This window comes from Cyprinodon tularosa, unplaced genomic scaffold (assembly GCF_016077235.1).
Source record: "Cyprinodon tularosa strain WSP-4 unplaced genomic scaffold, ASM1607723v1 ctg619, whole genome shotgun sequence".
NCBI lineage: Eukaryota > Metazoa > Chordata > Actinopteri > Cyprinodontiformes > Cyprinodontidae > Cyprinodon > Cyprinodon tularosa.
This window is the reverse complement of record NW_024039362.1, coordinates 363764-382393: the sequence shown is the minus strand read 5'-3', so window position 1 is coordinate 382393 and position 18630 is coordinate 363764.

Genomic DNA, 18630 nt, shown 5'->3' with positions numbered 1-18630 from the left:
GCCTTAAATAACAGGGACCTCAATGATCAGGAAAGAAACTTGCTCAACATGGTTACCAACCAACCATTAGCTGAATTGATTTAGTCATGAGGGAGGATCGATTGATCTGATCACCATCCAACCTTGTGGGAATCCAGTGAAGGAAAAACTTTATAACTTGTCATCTGGGAAAGTCCCCATCCATGAACATAGTAATTAAACTTTAGGGGACAAAAAAGGTTTGGAAAAGGTTTATACTGTTTTGGAAAAGGGACTAAAGGTAAAGTTACAGGAAACAGAAAATCTTGGGACACAGACAGCCCCTGGCTTTCTCAGCAGGTTTCTCCCCAACCCCCTACGACCTGTTTTTTTAAACTCGACAAGATCTCCCCCCTTTTCCCCCTCTCCACCAGGGAAAGGGGGCCCTTTTTTCAGCTTGAAATGCCCAATCCCCCATTTCCCCCCCTCCGGATAGAGGGCGCATCCCCCCTGTATTTTTTTTGGGGCCCGGGGATTTTGAGGAAAACCCCAAAAATGCCCGCCCCCAAAATTTCCACGGGAATTTGGAAGGGGGGGCCAGTGGGGGGAAATTTGAGCTAAAAATTTTAAACCCTTCCCCCACTCTCTGTGCCTTTTTTTTTTACCAATCCTCTAGCTTTCAAAAGCCCTCAAGATAGTCCCCGGGGGGATAATTAACCCTTTTTATCCTTTTTTTTAAAATCCGGGTAAAAAATCCCGGCCCAAAAGGGGGAGCCCCCCCAAATTTTAGGGACTCTTGGACACAGCAAAAGGAAGTCAAAAATTTAAACTTTTGGCATAGTTTACCCTCCCTGCCCAAAAGACAGGATCTTCCCGATTCCCCCCCAACTCGGAAGAACTGGCGAAAAACTCATTTTTAATTTTCCTGGGGAAAAGGCACATCCCAGGGGTATGAAAATTAAATTTATGCAAACCCTTAGTTTATGTTATACTGGGCCGGAAACCCTATATTTTCTGGTTTTTTGCAAGTTTATTAAAGCAGAAAAAACTTTTGGGTAATCGGGACTGCAAGTAAACCCTTAGTTAACAAAAAACACCTCGGCCCTACACATGAATGCTAAAGGGATAAAACGAACTGAAACTATTTATCGGGAAATTAAAAAAAAATAAAAAATAATATCCCACCCCAAAAATTCAAACCCCTTTGAAAACCCAGATTTTCATACACAAATACCATTCTTAAAAAAACCACGCGGGGATTTTGGGACGCAAAAACCTCCCAATGCCCTTTATTTGGTGACAAAAAGGGCTGCTCTGTTTATCTGCCCCTTACTATTTAACAAGGACATTTGTTTTAATTGGCTTCAATATTAATACAACCAAAAATGCATTCACACAAAAAAAATGTCTGAAATTTAATTTTTTGCATAAAATATAGTTATTTTTTTTTGTATATTTGAAAGGGGTTGTCAAATGTATTTTAAGGGGAGCCTTAGTTTTTTAAAGGGGGCCAAAAAACAGACCTTATGCACTTTATACATTTTGGAAAATTCCCTTTTAAAGCTGTCACTATCCGAAAATTGTTTTTAAAATTTCTTTTTCCAGACTGAAAAAACCACCACAACCCCCACCCGGGGGGGGGGAAACAATAAAGGCCAGCTTTTTAAAAAGTTTCCCTTAATTGCCCACAAAACCAAATAAAAAGCTGACTCTCGGGGGAACAAGGAAAATTTAGGGTTTTTTTCCACCTTAAATCCTGTCCCTTTTTTTAAAATTATGGGGGGGGGGGGGGGGGGGGAACTGGGGCTGGGAAAACCCTCAGTTGGAGTATTTTTTTTTTTTTTTTTTTAAAACAACATTGATCTCAATTCTATTTTTTTATTATTCTTTTTGAATTTATTTTTAAAAGCCCGGGCACGGGTGAAAAATTTCAAAATACTTTTTAATTTAATTTATTTTTTTCCTTTGCCCGGGGTTTTTTTATTTGTTTTAATTTCAAAAAAAAAAATCAAAAAATTTTAAAAAAATTTTCCAGGTTCTGAAAGGTTACGTGGGAAAATTTTGTTTTTTTTTTTAAACAAAAAGATGAGAGAAAATTTTAAAATGCGAAAAAAATTTTTGGGGGGAAATTTTAAAAATTATCTGTTTGGAAAAAAAAAATTTAAAAGGGTTTAAAAAAAAATTTAATTCCCCCTGACAAAAACAAAAATAAAAAAGTTATTTTTTTCTTTTCCCCCTCCCCCAAATCCGAAAAAAAATTTTTTCCTTGGCCCCCAAATAAAGCCCAAAATGCTCTGCTTGGGGGTTGATAAAACGACTAAAAAAAAATGGGATGATGTAACCCAAAATTTTAAAAACCCTAAAAAGCTTCAAAACCCCGGACAAAAACAAAAACAAAAAATTTAAAAATTTGGCTGCTAAAAAAAAACAACTCCCATAAAGAATACATTTTTAAGGGGAATATCTTCAAACAACCAAATGACACAAAACAAAAGGGGTTTGGAAAAAGGGTTTGAAAAAAACATAAAATAAAGGGCCGAATTAAAAAAAAAAAAGGGTGTTTCCCCCTTTTAATTTTGATAAGGACTTCCCCATTTAAAAAAAACCCAAGCCCAAAAAAGTTTTCCCTAGAATCGTTTTCTTTTCAAATACAAAATTTTCCAACAACTAAAAAAAACGACAAAATCCCAAAACCCATTTTTGAAAACCAAAAAAAAGAAGGTATTATTTTTTTATCTTACCCCTTAGCTTTCCCTTAATTCCTTACTTTTTAAAAATTTGTCCTTCTCAAAAAACAAAACCCCAAAAAAAAAACCCCAATTTTAAACCCTTTTATCACAATTTATTGTTCCAAGTTACAACATTGTCGGGCCCCCTTTATTTTTGAAAAAGTTATTAGTTTTTAGGACAATTTATTTTTCCCCCCAAAAAGTAACTGATTTAACAAAACCGAGTTACCCCCACAAAAAAAAAGAAAACTATTTCCAAGAAAAAAGTAACTATCCCGTTACTTTTGCATTTCCCCCCCCTAACCCTCACCATTCCTCCGGGCCCCCCCCCTTTCTCCCCCTTGTGTTTTCAAAAGCCACTGAATGGGGCCCCGGGGGGAAAACCGGACAAAGACAATTACCTGCAAGAATTTTTTGCATTTTTTGCAACCCCAACTTAAATGAAAAGGGGGGGAAACCTACCCTCATGGGGCCTAAAAACCCCCTTCAGAAAAACTTTCCCCCTGCTTAAAAAAGGGGGGAAGGGGTATCTAAATCCCTTTTTAAATTTCATCGGGGCTGCTTTACCTCTACCTTCATGGGTTTTGAACTTTTTTTAAACAATTTTAAAACTTTTTGGGCTTTTTTTTGGGGCATCAAGAAAATTTAAATTCTTCATGCCACTTTTCCCAAAGAGGAAACTGAAAAAAAAAAAAATTTGTTTTTTTGCCCAACCCCTGCAAAAAATAATAATAAAAAAAGTTAAATTTAAACTAAATATATTAAGGAAAAGCCAAAAACTGTTTGAATTATTTTTTCAAGAAATGTAGAAACCTCCCAGCCTTTGCTTGTTTTTTATTGGGCGGATTTATAGTTCCCCGGCCCAAAATATTTGGAATTCTGATGACATCACAAAACATAAGATAAAAACCAAAACATTAAATTTTCCCGGAATTCCCCTTTAAAGGGTTTCCCAGCCTTGATTTTTAACTCCTTTGTAATTTAAAAAAAGAAAGATTTTTCCCAAACGAACAAATCTGCCCATTATCAGAAAAATAAGCTTTTATTTTAAAAAACAAAGTTTTGTGTTTTAATCCAACCAAAAAATTTTATTTTTTTTCCTTAGGGGGCCGACTTAAAACAGAACTAAGGCTGGAATTGACCAATTCCCCCCTTTTTTTAAAATTTTTGCAAATCGGGTTTAAAATTAAACGTTAAAAGGCCGCCATGTCAACCATTTTCAAACATCGGGAAATTTATTAGGGGATTTTACACCCGGGTACACAGCTACAAACCCTTTTGGAAATGTATTTGGGGCTAAAAGTTCTTACAATAAGAAAAAGCCAAAATGCTCCAAAAAAGCAGGGGGAAACCCACTTTGAGCCCATTTTGTGCTTCTAAGCCGTGGTAAAGCCTTTTGAAAAACCCCCCCCACCCTCGTTTTTAAGGGACCCATTTTAAACTGAAAAAACCTGAAAACCCGGGAAGAAATCCATTTTTAAACAACTTCAAATGAAAAAGCTTTTCATGGGGGAAAACAGGGGAGTTTGAAAAAAAAAACCCGGAAAAAAATTTTATTTCTAAATTGATTTTCCCACAACCCCCTTAACCCAGAGCCCGGATGAAAAACAGAAACCTTAAAACATAAAAAACAAGTTTGGCCCAACAAACCAATGACTCACTGCAGCTCAATCAAATTAGAGGAAGCTCGGAAAACAAAAACCAAGGGAAAAGCAAGGCAGCGGGAGTCTGAGCTAACCCCCAAAAAGGGAAAAAAGGGGTTTCCAAAGGGCTGGGTTCGGGTTTTTAAACTCAAAAGTTTTTGAGGATCAAGTTTTCGCTAAAAAAAAATCATCAAGTTTAAGGAACAATTAAGAAAAATGTTGCTGTGCCTTTGGATCGGGGGTTTGGGATATACCGATGAGAAACTAGGCAGCGGGATGGGACTAACTGCAAAAAGGGAAAAAGGTAAAAGGGAACCAAGCCCCTACTTACCTAAAAAATGAAAAGATCACAAGCACTGCAACAAGAAATCATCAATTTAACCGGGAAAACAATTAAGAAAAATGTTCCCTGTTTTTTGGGATGCGGGGTTTGGAAAAACCAAGAAAGCTAGCAGCGGGAGCCCGCAGCAACTGTTTAAAAGGGAAAAAAGGGGGCGGAAGCAGAAAACCTACTTACCCCAAAAAAGATGAGATATCACAGCATTTGAAAACAAGAAATCAAAAATTTTAACAAAAAAACTAAAAAAAAATGTTTCTGCCCCAGAAAAATGGATGCAGGGTTTTGGGAAACATACTGTGAAAAAAGCTAGGCAGCTGGGTGGGAAAGCAACTCCCTAAAAGGGAAAAAGGGTTTCAAAGCAGAAAACCCCCTTACGCTCAAAAACGGGGCTGATCACAGCACTGCAACAAAAAAAACATAAAGTTATCAGAAAACAATCCAAATTTTTTGGTTCCTTTGGGGGCCTCAAAAAAATGGAGACACGCTTAGAATACCCACGAAAAAACTAGGCACGGAGTCTGGTTTAACCTCAAAAAAAAAGGGACCAGAAAAATGAAACTACTTAAAATCAAAAAAGAAAGATCCAGCACTTCAACAAAAAATTTTAAAAATTAAATAGAAATCCCCCAGAAAAAGCTCGGGAACCCTTCAAAAACCATGGGGGGCAGTGGGGAAAAAATGCCCAACAAAAAAGGGCCGGAAACGGGAGCCCTGTCAAAATTGCTAAAAAATAAAGGGGGTGCAGGAAGCTGGTTTCTGTAAAAACTCAAAAGATCGGGAGACGCCGCACTTCAACAAAAAATGCAAAATTTATCAAATTATTTTTCAGAACAACTGCTAAATTTTCCACAACATGGAGGTAGTGCGGGAAAATTGCCAACAAAAAAAGCCGGGCACTGGAGCTGGGGCAACTGCTTTGAAGAAAAGGGTTTCCCCGGAAAACTGTTTATCTCGACTCAAAAGAAAAGGGAGATCCAGAATTTAAACAAAAAACATCAAAAAACAAAAAACCAGAAAAAACCATGCGGAGCACGAAAAACAATGCCAAAATATACCGACGGGGAACTAGAAAACTGGAGTCCAGGGAAACTTGCTCCAAGCAAATTTGGGGAAAGAACTGAGATCGCGACTCAAAAATGGTTAAAAGCGCACCTTAGTGAGGAGACTGAAAAAATCGGGCTAAATTTGGTTAAGGGCCGAGCTCAATTTTAAGGTTCCAAGAGAGAGGGTACCAAAACCCCCCCCAAAAAGAAAAAAACCAAAAATTAAAAAAATTAAAAAATCTCACTGTCTGCCTAAAGAAAAGGGAGGCAGCTGTTCTTGTTTGGGGACAGCAAATCCCAAAGGGGGCTGAGACCCTGCTTAGCCAACAATGCAGGAAACCATGAAAAAAAGGCCCTAAAAGGGAAAAAAAATGCAGAAAGATTTTGGGGGAACAGGGGCAGCATTGGAAAAAGAAAAATCCCCAAAAAAAACCCAAACCCAACAACAAAGAGATGGGGTGTGAGCACTGAAAAAAGGGCCATTTAATTTAACAGGAAGCTGATTTATGAGCGGGGGAAAGTTTCTGCAAAAAAAGTCATGGATCGGGAAATTTATTCTGTTTCTGAACCCGAACAAAGGGGCTGAGATCTGCTTACTCAAAAGAGCGGGAAAACCCAAATGAAAAAAAAGCTGTTTTTCTCAAGATGGAACAAGATGGGAAAACCAAACACATGCCCTGGGCCCAGGAAAAAGTCCAGCCCTCCTGCCCGAGAAATCAAAAAACCTTGGGAAAAAGAATTAGGAAGCAGCAAAGAAAAAACCCTTCAAGGTTCGCTTTGGGAAAAAAGGGGCAGTTTTGGCAAACAAGAAGCCCTTTGCCTTCAAGAACATGGCAAACCCCAAAGAACCCTCTGACAGAGAGGGAAGGGGGAAAGAAAAAAGTTTAACAAGACCCTTTAAAGGAGGATTTTAAAAATTAAAAAAAAAAAAAAAAAAAAAAAAAAAATTTTTTGGAAAAAAAATTTTTTCCCCTTTTTTTAAAAAAAAAAAATTTTTCCCAAAAAAAACCCCCCCAAAAAAAAAAAAAAAATTTTGGGCCCCCGATCCAAACCTTTCCCCAAAAACCCTTTAAAATTCCCCCCCCAAAACCCCCCCCCCCTTTCCCCAAACCTTTTTAACCCTTCCTTTTTAACCCCCTTTTCCCCCCCCAAACCAAAAAATCCAAAATTTTTTCCCCCCCCCCTTTTTTTTTTAAAAAAAAAAACCCCCTTTTTTTTATTTTTTTTTTTTAAAAAAAAAAGGGGGGCGGGGGGGCCCGGGGGGGGGGGGGAAAACCCTTTTAAAAAAACCCTTTTCCCCCCACCGGTTTTTTTCCCCGGGGAAAAAAAAAAAAAAAATTTTTTTTTTTAAAAAAAAAAAAAAAATTTTTTTTAAATTTTTTTTTTGGGGAAAAAAATTTTTTTTTAAAAAAAAAAAAAAAATTTTAAAAAAAAACACCCAAAAACCCCCCCCCCCCCACCCCCCCCCCCCCAAAACCCAACCCCCCCCCCCCCCCCCCCAAAAAAAAACCCCGGGGCCCCCCCCCCCTTCCCCCCCTTTTTTAACCCCCCCGGGGGGGGGGGGGAAAAAATTTTTTTTGGGGGGGTTTTTTTAAAAAAGGGGGGGAAATTTTTTAAATTTAAAAAAAAAGGGGGGGCCCTTTTTTTTTTTTTTTTAAAAAAAAAAAAAAAAAGGGGGGGGGGAAAATTTAAATTTTTTTGGGTTAAAAAAGGGGGGGAAAAAGGAAGGGGTTTGGGGGGGTTTTTTTTGGGGGGGGGAAAATGGTTTTGGGGGGGTTTTTTTTTTTTTAAAAAAAAAAAGGGGGGGGGTTAAAAGGGGGTTGGGGGAAATTTTGGGGGGGGGGTTAAAACCCCAAAAATTTAAGGTTTTTTTGGGGGGGGGGGAAAAAAAAGGGGGGCCCCGGGGGGGTTTTTAAATGGTTGGGGGGTTTTTTTTGGGGGAAAAAGGGGGGGAAAAGGGGGGGGAAAGGGGGGTTTTTTGGGGGTTTTTTTTTAAAAAAAAAAAAGGGGGGGAAAAAAAGGGGGAAAAAAAATAAAAAAAGGGGGGTTTTGGGGGGTTTTTAAAAAAAGGGTTTTTGGGGGGCCGGGGGGTTTTTTTAAAAAAAAAATTTTTTTGGGTTTTGGGGGGGGGGGGGGGGGGGGTTTTTGGGGTTTTTTTTAAAAAAGGGGGGGGGGTTTTGGGGGGAAAAGGGGGGGGGAAACCCCGGGGGGGTTTTTTTTTAAAAAAAAGGGGGTTTGGGGGGTTTAAAGGGGGGCCCGGGGGGGGGGGGCAACCCCCAAAATTTTTGGGGGGTTTTTAAAGGGGGGGGGGGAAAAGGGGGTTGGGGGTTTTTTAAAAAAAAAAAAAAAAAGGGGGGGGGGGGGGGTTTTTTTTTTTTGGGGGGTTTTTGGGGGTTTTTTTTGGGGGGGGTAAAAGGGGGGAAAAAAACCAATTTTTGGGGGAAAGGGGGGTTTTATTTTTTTTGGGGGTTTTAAAAAAAAAATTTTTTTTTTTAAAAATTTTTGGGGGGGGGTTTTAAAAAAAAAAACCCCCCGGGGGGGGGTTTTAAAGGGGAGGGCCCTTTTTGGGGGGGAAAAGGGGGGTTGTTTTTAAAAAAAATTTTAAAAATTTTTTTTTGGGGGGGGGTTTTTTTTGGGGGTTTGGGGGGTTTTTTTTTTTGGGGGGGAAATTTTTTTTTTTGGGGGGGGGAAAATTAAGGGGGAAGGGGGAAAAAAAAAAAGGGGGGGGTTTTTAAAAAAAACCCCGGGGGGGGTTTTTTAAAAAATTAAGGGGGGGGGGGGGGGGGCCCCCCCCCCGGGGTTTGGGGGGGGGGCGGGGGGGGGGGGGTTTTTTTTGGGGGGGGGGGAAAAGTTTTTTAAAAGGGGGGTTGGGGGGGGGGGGGGGGGGTTTTTTTAATTGGGGAAAAAAAAAGGGGGGGGGTTTTAAAAAAAAAAGGGGGGGGGGGGGGGAGTTTTGGGGGGGTTTTTTTTTTTTGGGGGGTTTGGGGGGGGGCCCTTTTGGGGGTTTTAAAAGGGGGGTTTAAAAAATTTTTTGGGGGGGGAATTTAAAAAAGGGGGGGGGGGGGGTTTAAAAAAAGGGGAAATTTTTAAGGGGGGGGGGGGAAAAAAAAAGGGGGGGGGGGGGTTTTTTAAAAAGGGGGGGGGGGGTTTTTTTTTTTTGGGGGGGGGGGGGGGTTTAAAAATTGGGGTTTAAAAGGGGGGGGGGGTTTTTTTTTTTGGTTGGGGGGGGGGTTTTTTTTGGGGGGGGGGGGGGGGGGTTTTTTTTGGGGGGGGGGGGGGGGTTTTTTGGGGGGGTTTGGGGGTTTTTAAAATTTCCCTTTTTTGGGGGTTTTCCGGGGGGTTTTTCATTAAATTTGGGGGGGTTTTTTTTAAAAAAAAAAATTTTTTGGGGGGTCGGGGAAATTTTTTTTGGGGGGAAGGGGGGGTTTAATTTGGGAAAAGGGGGGCAAGGGGGGGGGAAAAAAAAAGGGGGGGGGTTTTTAAAAGGGAAAAAATTTTTTTAAAAAAGGGGGGGGGTTGGGGGGGGGGAAAAAAAGAGGGGGGTTTGGGAAAAAAAAAAATTTTTTTTAAAAAAAGGGGGGGGGGGGGATTTTTTTAAAAAAAGGGGGGGGTTTTTTTTTTAAAATTTTAAAAAAAATTTTTTTTTTTTTAAAAGGGGGGGGGGTTTTTTTTTTTAGAAAATTTGGGGGGGGGAAACCCCGGGGGGGGGGGGGAATTTTTTTTTTTTGGGTTTTTTTTTGTTTGGGGGGGGAAAAAAAACCCCTTTTAAAAAAAATTTTTGGGGGGTTTTTTAAAAAAAAGGGGGGGGGGGGGGGGAAAATTTGGGGGGGCCCCGGGGGGGGGGGTTTTGGGGGGGTTTTTTCAAAAATTTTTTTTTTTTTGGGGGGGGGGGGTTTTTCCCAAAAAAAAGGGGGGGTTTTTTAAAAAAAAAGGGGGGGGGGGGGGGGAAAAAAAAAAAAAAGGGGGGGTTTTTTTTGGAAAAAAAAAAAAAAACCCCCCCCCCCCCCCGGGGGTTTTTTTTAAAAAAAAAAACCCTTTTTTTTTAAAAATAAACCCCCCCCCTTTTCCCCCCCCCAAAAAAAAAAATTTTTAAAAAACCCCCCCCCCCCCCCCGGGGGGAAAAACCCCCCCCCCTTTTCCCCCCCCCCCCCCCCGGCCCCCCCCCCCCCCCCCCCCCAACCCCCCCCCCCCCAAAAAAACCCCCCCCAAAAACCCAAAAAACCCCCAAAAAAAAACCCCCCCCCCCCCCCCCCCCCCGGGGGCCCCCCCCCTTTTTTTTTTTAAAAAAAAGGGCCCCCTTTTTCCCCCCCTTTTTTTTTTTTTAAAAATTTTTTATTTTTTTTTCCCCCCAAAAAAGGGGGAAAAAAAAAAAAAATTTAAAATTTTTTTTTTTTTTGGGGGGGTTTTTTTTTAAAATTTTTTTTTTTTTTTTTTTTTTTTTTTTGGGGGTTTGGGGGGGGGGGGGAAAATTTTTTTTTTTTTTTTAAAAAAAAGTAAAGGGGGTTTTTTAAAAAAAATTTTTTTTTGGGGTTTTCCCAAAAAAAGGGGGGTTTTTGGTAAAAAATTTTTTGGGGGGGGGGTTTTTTGGGGGGGAAAAAAGGGTTTTTTTTGGGGGTTTTTTTTTTAAAAGGGGGGGGGGGCCCCCCCCCCCCCAAAAAAAAAAAAAAAAAAAAAATTTTTAAAAAAAAAAAAAAAATTTTGGAAAAAAAATTTTTAAAAAATTTTTTTTTTTTTAAAAATTTTTTAAAAATTTTTTTTTAAACAAACCCCAAAAAAAAAACAAAAAAAAAAAACCCCCCAAAAAAAAAAAAAAGGCCCCAAAAAAAAAAACCCCCCCTTTTTTTTTTTGGGGGAAAAAAAAAATTTTTTTTTTTTTTTTAAAAAAATTGGGAAAAAAATTTTTTTTTTTAAAAAAAAAATTTTAAAAAATTTTTTTTTTTAGGGTTTTTTAAAAAATTTAAAATTTTTTTTCCCCCCCCTTTTTTTTTAAAATTTAAATTTTTTTTTTTTTTTTTAAAAAAAAAAAAAAAAAAAATTTTTTTTAATTTTTTTTTTTTTAAAAAAAAACCGGGGGCCGGGGGGGGGCCCCCCAAAAAAACCCCCCTTTTTTCCCCCCCCTTAAGGGTCCACCCCCAAACGCCCCAAAAAAAAGGGGGTTTCCCCCGGGGGTCAAATTTTAAACCCCCCCAAAAAAAAATTTTTTCCACCTTTGGGGAAAGGGGCCCCAAAAAAAAAAAAAATGGAAAAAAAAAAAGGGGGGGGGTTTTTTAAAAAAAATTTTAATAAAAAGGGGGTTTTTTTTTTTTTTTTTTCCCCCCCCCCCCTTTTTTTGGGGAAAAAAAATTTTTTTTTTCCCCTCAAAAAAAAGGGGCCCCCCAAAAAAATTTTTTTTTCCCTTCCCCGAAAAAATTGGGGGGGGGGTTTTTTTTTTTTTTCCCCTTTTTTTTAAAAAAAACCCCCAAAAAAACCCCCCAAAAAAAGGGGGGGGGGGGAACCCGGGGAAAAACAAAAAATTTTTTAAAAAAAAAATTTTTTAAAAAGAAAAGGGGGGGAAAATTTTAAAAATTTTCCCCCAAAAAAAATTTTTTCCAAAAAGCCCCTTTTTTTTTTTCCCCTTTTTTTAAAAAAAAAAAAAAAAATTTTTTAAAAAAAAACCCTTTTTGGAAAATTTTTTTTTTTTTTTTGGGAAAAAAAACCCAAAATCAAACCCTTTTTGGGGGGGAAAAAAAAACCCCTTTTTTTTAAATTTTTTTTTTTTTTTTCCCCCCCCAAAAAAATTTTTTTTTTTTAAATTTTTTTTAAAAAAGGGAAAAAAAAAAATTTTTTTTTTTGGGGGGGGGAAAAAAAAAAAGGTTTTTTTTTCCCCCCCAAAGGGGGAAAAAAACCCTTTTTTCCCGGGAAAATTTTTTAAAAAAAATTTTTGGGGGGGGGTTTTAAATTTTTGGGGTAAGGCCCCCCAAATTTTTTAATAAATTTTCCCCCCTTTCCTTTTTTTTGGGAAAAAAGGGGAATTTTTAATTTTGCCCAAAATTTTAAAAACCCCCCTTTTTTTAAAAAAAGGGGAAGGGGCAAATTTTTTACATTTCCCCCCTTTTTGGGAAAAAGGGGGGGGGTTTTTTTGGGGGGAAAAAGGGGGCCCCAAAAATTTTTAGGTTTGGAAAACCATTTGTAATCTCCTGACAATAAAAACTACTTGCCCCGGGCGATCGGGCAATGATTAACATTGAGCCCTGAACATGTAGACGAATCACTGTCCCCCAGACATCCGCGGTTATATTTTTTTTTATATTTATATCTTTTAAAAACAAAGCGGCACATGTATGACGTCATCCACACGCCAGACTAGATTAGTGACAGGCAGCCTGGGGAACAGGCGGCACGACACTGTAAAAAAATTTAAAAATATAAATATGAAAAATATAACCGCAGATTTCTGGGGGACAGCGATTCGCCTACATGTTATGAATGCTGGCGTACCATAAAGTGGTGTTAATTTCGTTAACGAAAACTAAACGAAAATATTTTCGTCAGCGCACATTTTTCACCGAACGAAAACTAGACGAGACGAGACGAAAATCCCCACTAATAAACAATAACTGGGAGTAGATCAGAAATAATTTTTGTGGACTAATAAAGACAAGATGAAAATGCAGTTCGGTAAATAAAGACTGGACTAAAATCTATGGACATTTTAGTTCACGAACAAAGACGAGACGAAAATTACATATTATTTTATTTTTTTTTTCAAACCCTGTCTCCTCCGCCACACTCGGAGGAGACAGGAGACGTGATATATGGACATATTTTCACTTCATTGAAGTGGAGAACAAAACCAAATGCTTGATTTTAGTCGAAGGGAAGGAATGGGGCCACATAGTAGCTGGAAAAAACACAACAAACCTGAAGAGACACGTCCCAGTTCACCACAAAGACATTACGGTAAGTTAACAGAAATATTGTTGGTGGTTGTTTATAATGTGACATTGAATCAACGGCTATAATGTCCCAATGATAAACTAACTAATGTTGGCTAACTTTCATAGCATTTAGTATCCAGGTTGGCTACGTTACGTTAGCTTCTTAGCACGTAGCGACCGTAGCCACTTGTTGATAGCATTGTACTGTAAGAGTTACGCAGGCTAGGATTGTTTTGTCATTCAGAGGTTCCTCACAGTTTCACCCTACCCGCTAATAGTAAGATTACGTAAGCCATCGTAGCCCTATCAGAGGGAAAAGCGGAGGGCTGAGGCTCAAAGTGAATTTCTCATTGAGTCAGGAAAGCCCGACATTGTTCAGAATCACCCCCAAACAGTTCGAGGGAAGACAGACCAAGCTGTTGAATAACTGAACTGACAACAGGTGATGAAAACGCGGAAGCTGAAGTGGGCAGAAGTGTGGGAGCAGGAGTAGCCTTTTGTTGTTTACTTTTATTGTCATTACACTGTCACAAGTACAGGACAACAAAAATTAGCCATCTGCATTTAACCCATCCCCTCGGGGAGCAGTGGGCTGCCATAGTGTGGTGCCCAGGGAGCAGTGTGGGGTTAAAGGAATAGTACACCCAAAACATGATTAGCCTTCATTTTCTACTCACCCCCATGCTGAACAACACTCTGGAGTACTTTTTTGATATCTGAAATGCATCTGGAGATCTGGGAGGTTTCTTGCTGTATGCTGACATTCAAATAATGGAGGTCTATGGTGCCCGAGGCAGAAAGGTCCATAAAAGTCCACAAAAAACGTGTCAATATTCCTCCATACTGGTCGTCCAATGTATTCCAAGTGTCCTGAGTGGTTAGCATCCAGAATTTACTTGAAACGAAGTCATTTAGAATGTTTTTAGAGCATAAACAGTAGTGTGTAGGATTTCCTGAAAGCGTGCACATGCGCGTTCACGACGCTACGGAAGCCGGCAGACCAAACCAGATGAAAGTGCGCATTCAGCGTCTGCTCTTCCAATAATGCAAGCGTAGAAGAAGAAATGTGCCGTTTACCTGTGCAAAGAAAGAAACAACGAAAGAAAAAATGTCTGAGGACTTCAGTGTTGAGGAAGAGCATGAGTTCTTTGCTGAGCTGAATGCGCTGGTTTGGTCTGCCGGCTTCCGTAGCGTCGGGATCGCGCATGTGCGCGCTTTCAGGAAATCCTATACACTACTGTTTATGCTCTAAAAACATTCTAAATGACTTCGTTTCGAGTAAATTCTGGATGCTACCCACTCAGGAAACTTGGAATACATTGGACGAGCAGTATGGAGGAATATTGAAACGTTTTTTGTGGACTTTTATGGACCTTTCTGCCTCAGGCGCTGGGCACCTCCATTATTTGAATGTCAGCAGACAGCAAGAAGCCTCCCAGATCTCCAGATGCATTTGAGATATCAAAAAAGTACTCCAGAGTGTTGTTCAGCATGGGGGTGAGTAGAAAATGAAGGCTAATCCTGTTTTGGGTGTACTATTCCTTTAAGGGTCTTGCTCAGGGACCCAGAGATGTTTTCCGTGGAAAAGACCACCCACTAAAGTCCAGAACCTGCACATAACAAGAGGAGAACATCCCTTGGCTCCATCCTTCTCCCCTTTCCAGCCTGATTACCCAAATGCGTTAGGATATCCCGTATGCCTGATTCTACCTGAGAAATACTCTACGCCCCAACGCCGCTGTCTGTGTGCCGATGGGTCAATGTTTTGGCCAGATTATTCTGTCAAGCTACAGTAAGCAGATCTGACCATCCAAGTAGATCTGGTAACCACAGTAGCACAAACACATGGTTGTGCCCACACTTCTGCAGATACTTCTTTGCTGCTATTAGGCAGCTTCTAATTCCTATCAATGGATTGGGCATCGAAATTAGGAATTGAACATAGAAAAAAACCCTGAATGATTTTGGAAGGAAAGAAAGGATAGAACTGGTTCTGATCGGTTATTGAATCTCTAACACTAGTTCTCAGCAGTTGATTTTACCAGAGTTCTCTATCATCAAATTACTTGTTTGTTTTTTTTCTGACCAAGGACACATTAAAAAGTTCTAGGATACCGACCCCCAGGAACTATAACTGTCCAAGCCTGTTTGATATGTTGATCAGTCTAAGACCTTCTGGAAAAGATCCATGGAATACTACACCCTTTAAGACAGTAACAGGAACATATTTCCACAGAGACCACTGGCCCACGGGGAGGCTTAATGCAAGTGTCTGAGTGTGTGTGATTATGAGTCTGAATATTGTTATGCAATTTGATCTATAAGTAAAGACCACTGTTGCTTATATTAATTACCCTCATTTAATCTACAAAAAAAATTATTTATGTTTTAACTGTGTTATTTGCGTGCTATATGTAACTCATTAAGAGTACGTTGTCTCTTATTTTATTTAAAACGTATGCAAAAGAAATGAAAGGATAGAACCATTTTTGATCAATTATTTTTTATTTACCGTATGTTTTTATCTTTTTAACCCTATTTTTTATATATATATATATATATATATATATATATATATATATATATATATATATATATATATATATATATATATATATATATATATATAAAAATAAGACCACTTAAAAGAGAGTTTTAAGCTAATGAAATATGCTTGACAAATATTCTTTAAGGGTTCTTTTTATCTTGAGGTGTTATGTCAAAAAAATGTAGTTTTTTTGTATGTTTCTCTTCCCCAGGTCATTAGCGAGCTTGCTTTAAAACTGCTCCACCATGTTGGTGGCAGTCTAAATTTATGGAGCAACTTTACTGTGCTAAAATCTTGATGACTTTCTACTATTGATTAATTTATATCTGTACCAGAGAATATTGAAAAAGAATATGTATCTATCGTTATGTAACCCTGTTCACAAGCACACTTAAGTTGGGAATTTTTTGAATTACGTAAAAAAAAAGTGATTTCTACTCTAAAATCCTAAAATCCAAATAAATCTATAAAGAAGAGTGGGATAATACTTCTGTATTGGAACGTAAGGCCGTTAAGCCAGGGTCTCATTGAATGTGGTGCAAATATGAACGCTGTATGGAACCGAAATCAGTAAAATCAACGAGACCTCTCATATAAACCACTATGCTGTCCCATTGTAGTTACATAGGCTGTGAGGCAGAATAGAAGCCAAACATGGAAATGTCGGGCACCATAGGGGAATGAATTTTGGAAAAAAAAATCAGCCTATAAACTTATGCTAACTTGACAAGTGAAAAAAGGCCAAAACAGAAACACCAGGAAAAAGATGAGCTATTGGAGGATAATAAAGGGACTTTGAGTCTTCGTTCTGTCACAGATATAATTTTTTCTAGTCAGTCTGGTAATTCCTACCTATTGTGCTTCGTCCACCAGATATACTGATCGAGCTTTGATGGATGATGGAGCAAAATACTTCAATAAGCAAAACCAGAGGAATAACACACAAAGTAAGACAAGGAGAGAGTAAAGCGGATCCCATATATTCTTAAAATAACACTTGTACACGAATGTAAAGAGAAAGAAATTTAGTTAAGAACAGCTCTCCAGACAATTTCATTTCTTTAAAGTGCAGCCTTGAAAAACAGTAAAAAAAATACTTAAAAACAGTAATATAAACATGACTACATGTTTACAGTTCTAACATTTCAGGTTTTTTCATATTAAAATGTAATAAAATACAATAAATAACCCATTTTACAAAACATTGAGCAGTCTAATGGCAGTGGGGAAGAAACTGTTATGGAATCTGCTGGACCTTCATAGGATGCTTCAAAGTCTCTTCCCAGAGGGCATCAGGGAGAACAGTCCATGTTTGGAGTGTGCGTCATGATGCAGCGATGGGTCCTATCCCCACTGAGTGAGGAATCCCGCATGGCAACTTTTTGTGGTGGACTACAGAGCAGACACATTACTTAGCGGGTATAAACGTAGTTCAGCAATTTGATTTATTTATTTATTTATTTATTACTTTTGCTCATAAAGTACACTTTGAGATGAGCTATGAAGTGCACCATAAATTTTAAGTATTATCATCCATTTTTTCCTTATAATTATCCTTACCAACATCTCAATGACTTTAAACCTCATTTTTCCGTAAAAGCTACTTTAAAATTAGTTGTAGAACAGGCAGTCTGCTCATTTTAAATGGCAAAACCAAATTGGTATGCAAGTCTTAATCAATCTTTGTAGATTAACCCCCACACACCACTTATTGCAGGCAGTGCAATCACTCCCATTGCAATTAAAAAATAAAACTTTAATAGGCTGAATAACTTTTAATTATTAACAGTCTTTGAGTAAAAGTTATATGTGTTGCATATGGGCTTAGGGATAGCTCAAGATTTTAGCACAGTGTGTATGTATGTAGGAAAAATAGCATGAGAACACCCAAAAGCCCTAATAAACCTTTGAGTCTGCAGTCTTATTTCAGCACCATGGACAGTGTCCACCACCACTGACTGGGGAATGTAATGTTGTACTCTTTTTAGATATATGTCAATTCAAAACATGCAGTTATTGTACAATGAATATTATCTGCAGTAGATAAATGCCCATCTACAGATAACAGTGATTAAGATGTACACTTTCTATAACTCAGGACTGTCTGACTATTGTGGTAAAATGTTAAATTGGCATTTTTTTGGAGCTTTGATGATATACTTGTCTGCTCTGACGCCGGCTGGGGAAATCCTTCAGAGAAGCGCAGACCGCATCTTTCACTGGGACAATCCGTGAAGCATCGCTTTCGTCTTGCCATCTGGAAGAATGAAACTGTGCTCTCCACCGAGTAACTACTCGATCTCAGACCGTCTGTCAGCTTTACCGACCTGTTACCAACAGACAAGATTAAACAACATTGAATGGAAGGTGGCTGTAACATAATGTGCTGTAACAGTGTACTCCTGGCTTGGTTATTTTATTGCCTTATATGCAGCTGTTGTGAACATCAAATCATTTCTGGCTTCGGGTGATTTTCCCACCCATCACAGCCCAGATGTTTGTTCTCCTGTGGTTGTGATCATGTAGGCCAAATAACCCAGAGAGACACCAACCATAATCTATTGCTGATGAATTCCAGAGCCTTCCATCAGTAAGCTGAGCCAATATTATGGCTGTGGAACACATTTAGGGTGCAGGATCCCTTCCTGAAAGCTTTGAAGGGTGGAACTTGTGTGTGCGTGAATGTATGGGGGGGTCGTGGTGATTTTTCAACCCTGTTTCAGCTATAGTGGAACAGAAATTTATATTTCTAAATATCTCTGTTCAATAAATCAAGTAGCCTGCAAGTGTACTTGTAAACTATAATTAAACAAAAGTCTAAAAAAGTAGTGGATTAACACCCGCATACTGTATGCAATGATGAATTTCATTTACTCCTTAATCACGCACAGAAAGCAACATAGATCTTTTTCTTGACTCTTCCAACCAATCCTTTAACATTGATTTCCAAATGGAACCCATTTCTCTTTCATCTGAAAAGACTCTCTTTCAAGTACTTTTTAGATCAGAAAAGATGCTTCTTCTACATCCTATATAAGTCTCTCTAATTGACTTGAATCTATTACCCGATTAAAGTTGCAGTTATCAATGTTGTTTTTGAAGCCTTTTTTTCTTCCACTTAACTTTTCATGTTTGGATTGAGTGGAAGCCAGTTTCTTTAGAGATGGCTTTTTAGTGGCTTACCTTTTTGAGCCAATGACCATCTGCTGGACATCCTTAAAGTCTGCACTCTCCAAATCATGATCATATCATGTTGAACAGAATTAATGTTTTAGGGAACCCCCAAGAGATTTGAGAATTAATATAAATGAATATCAAGTGAGACTTACATGTAAAGTTTTTAGCCAACCTGTGCAGTAGTAAATTGTTTGGAGTAAAAAGAGGCTTATTTTCTGGTGAAACTACAATGCATTCATTAGGGAATGCTGCTTAAGGATGCGCATAAATGTATG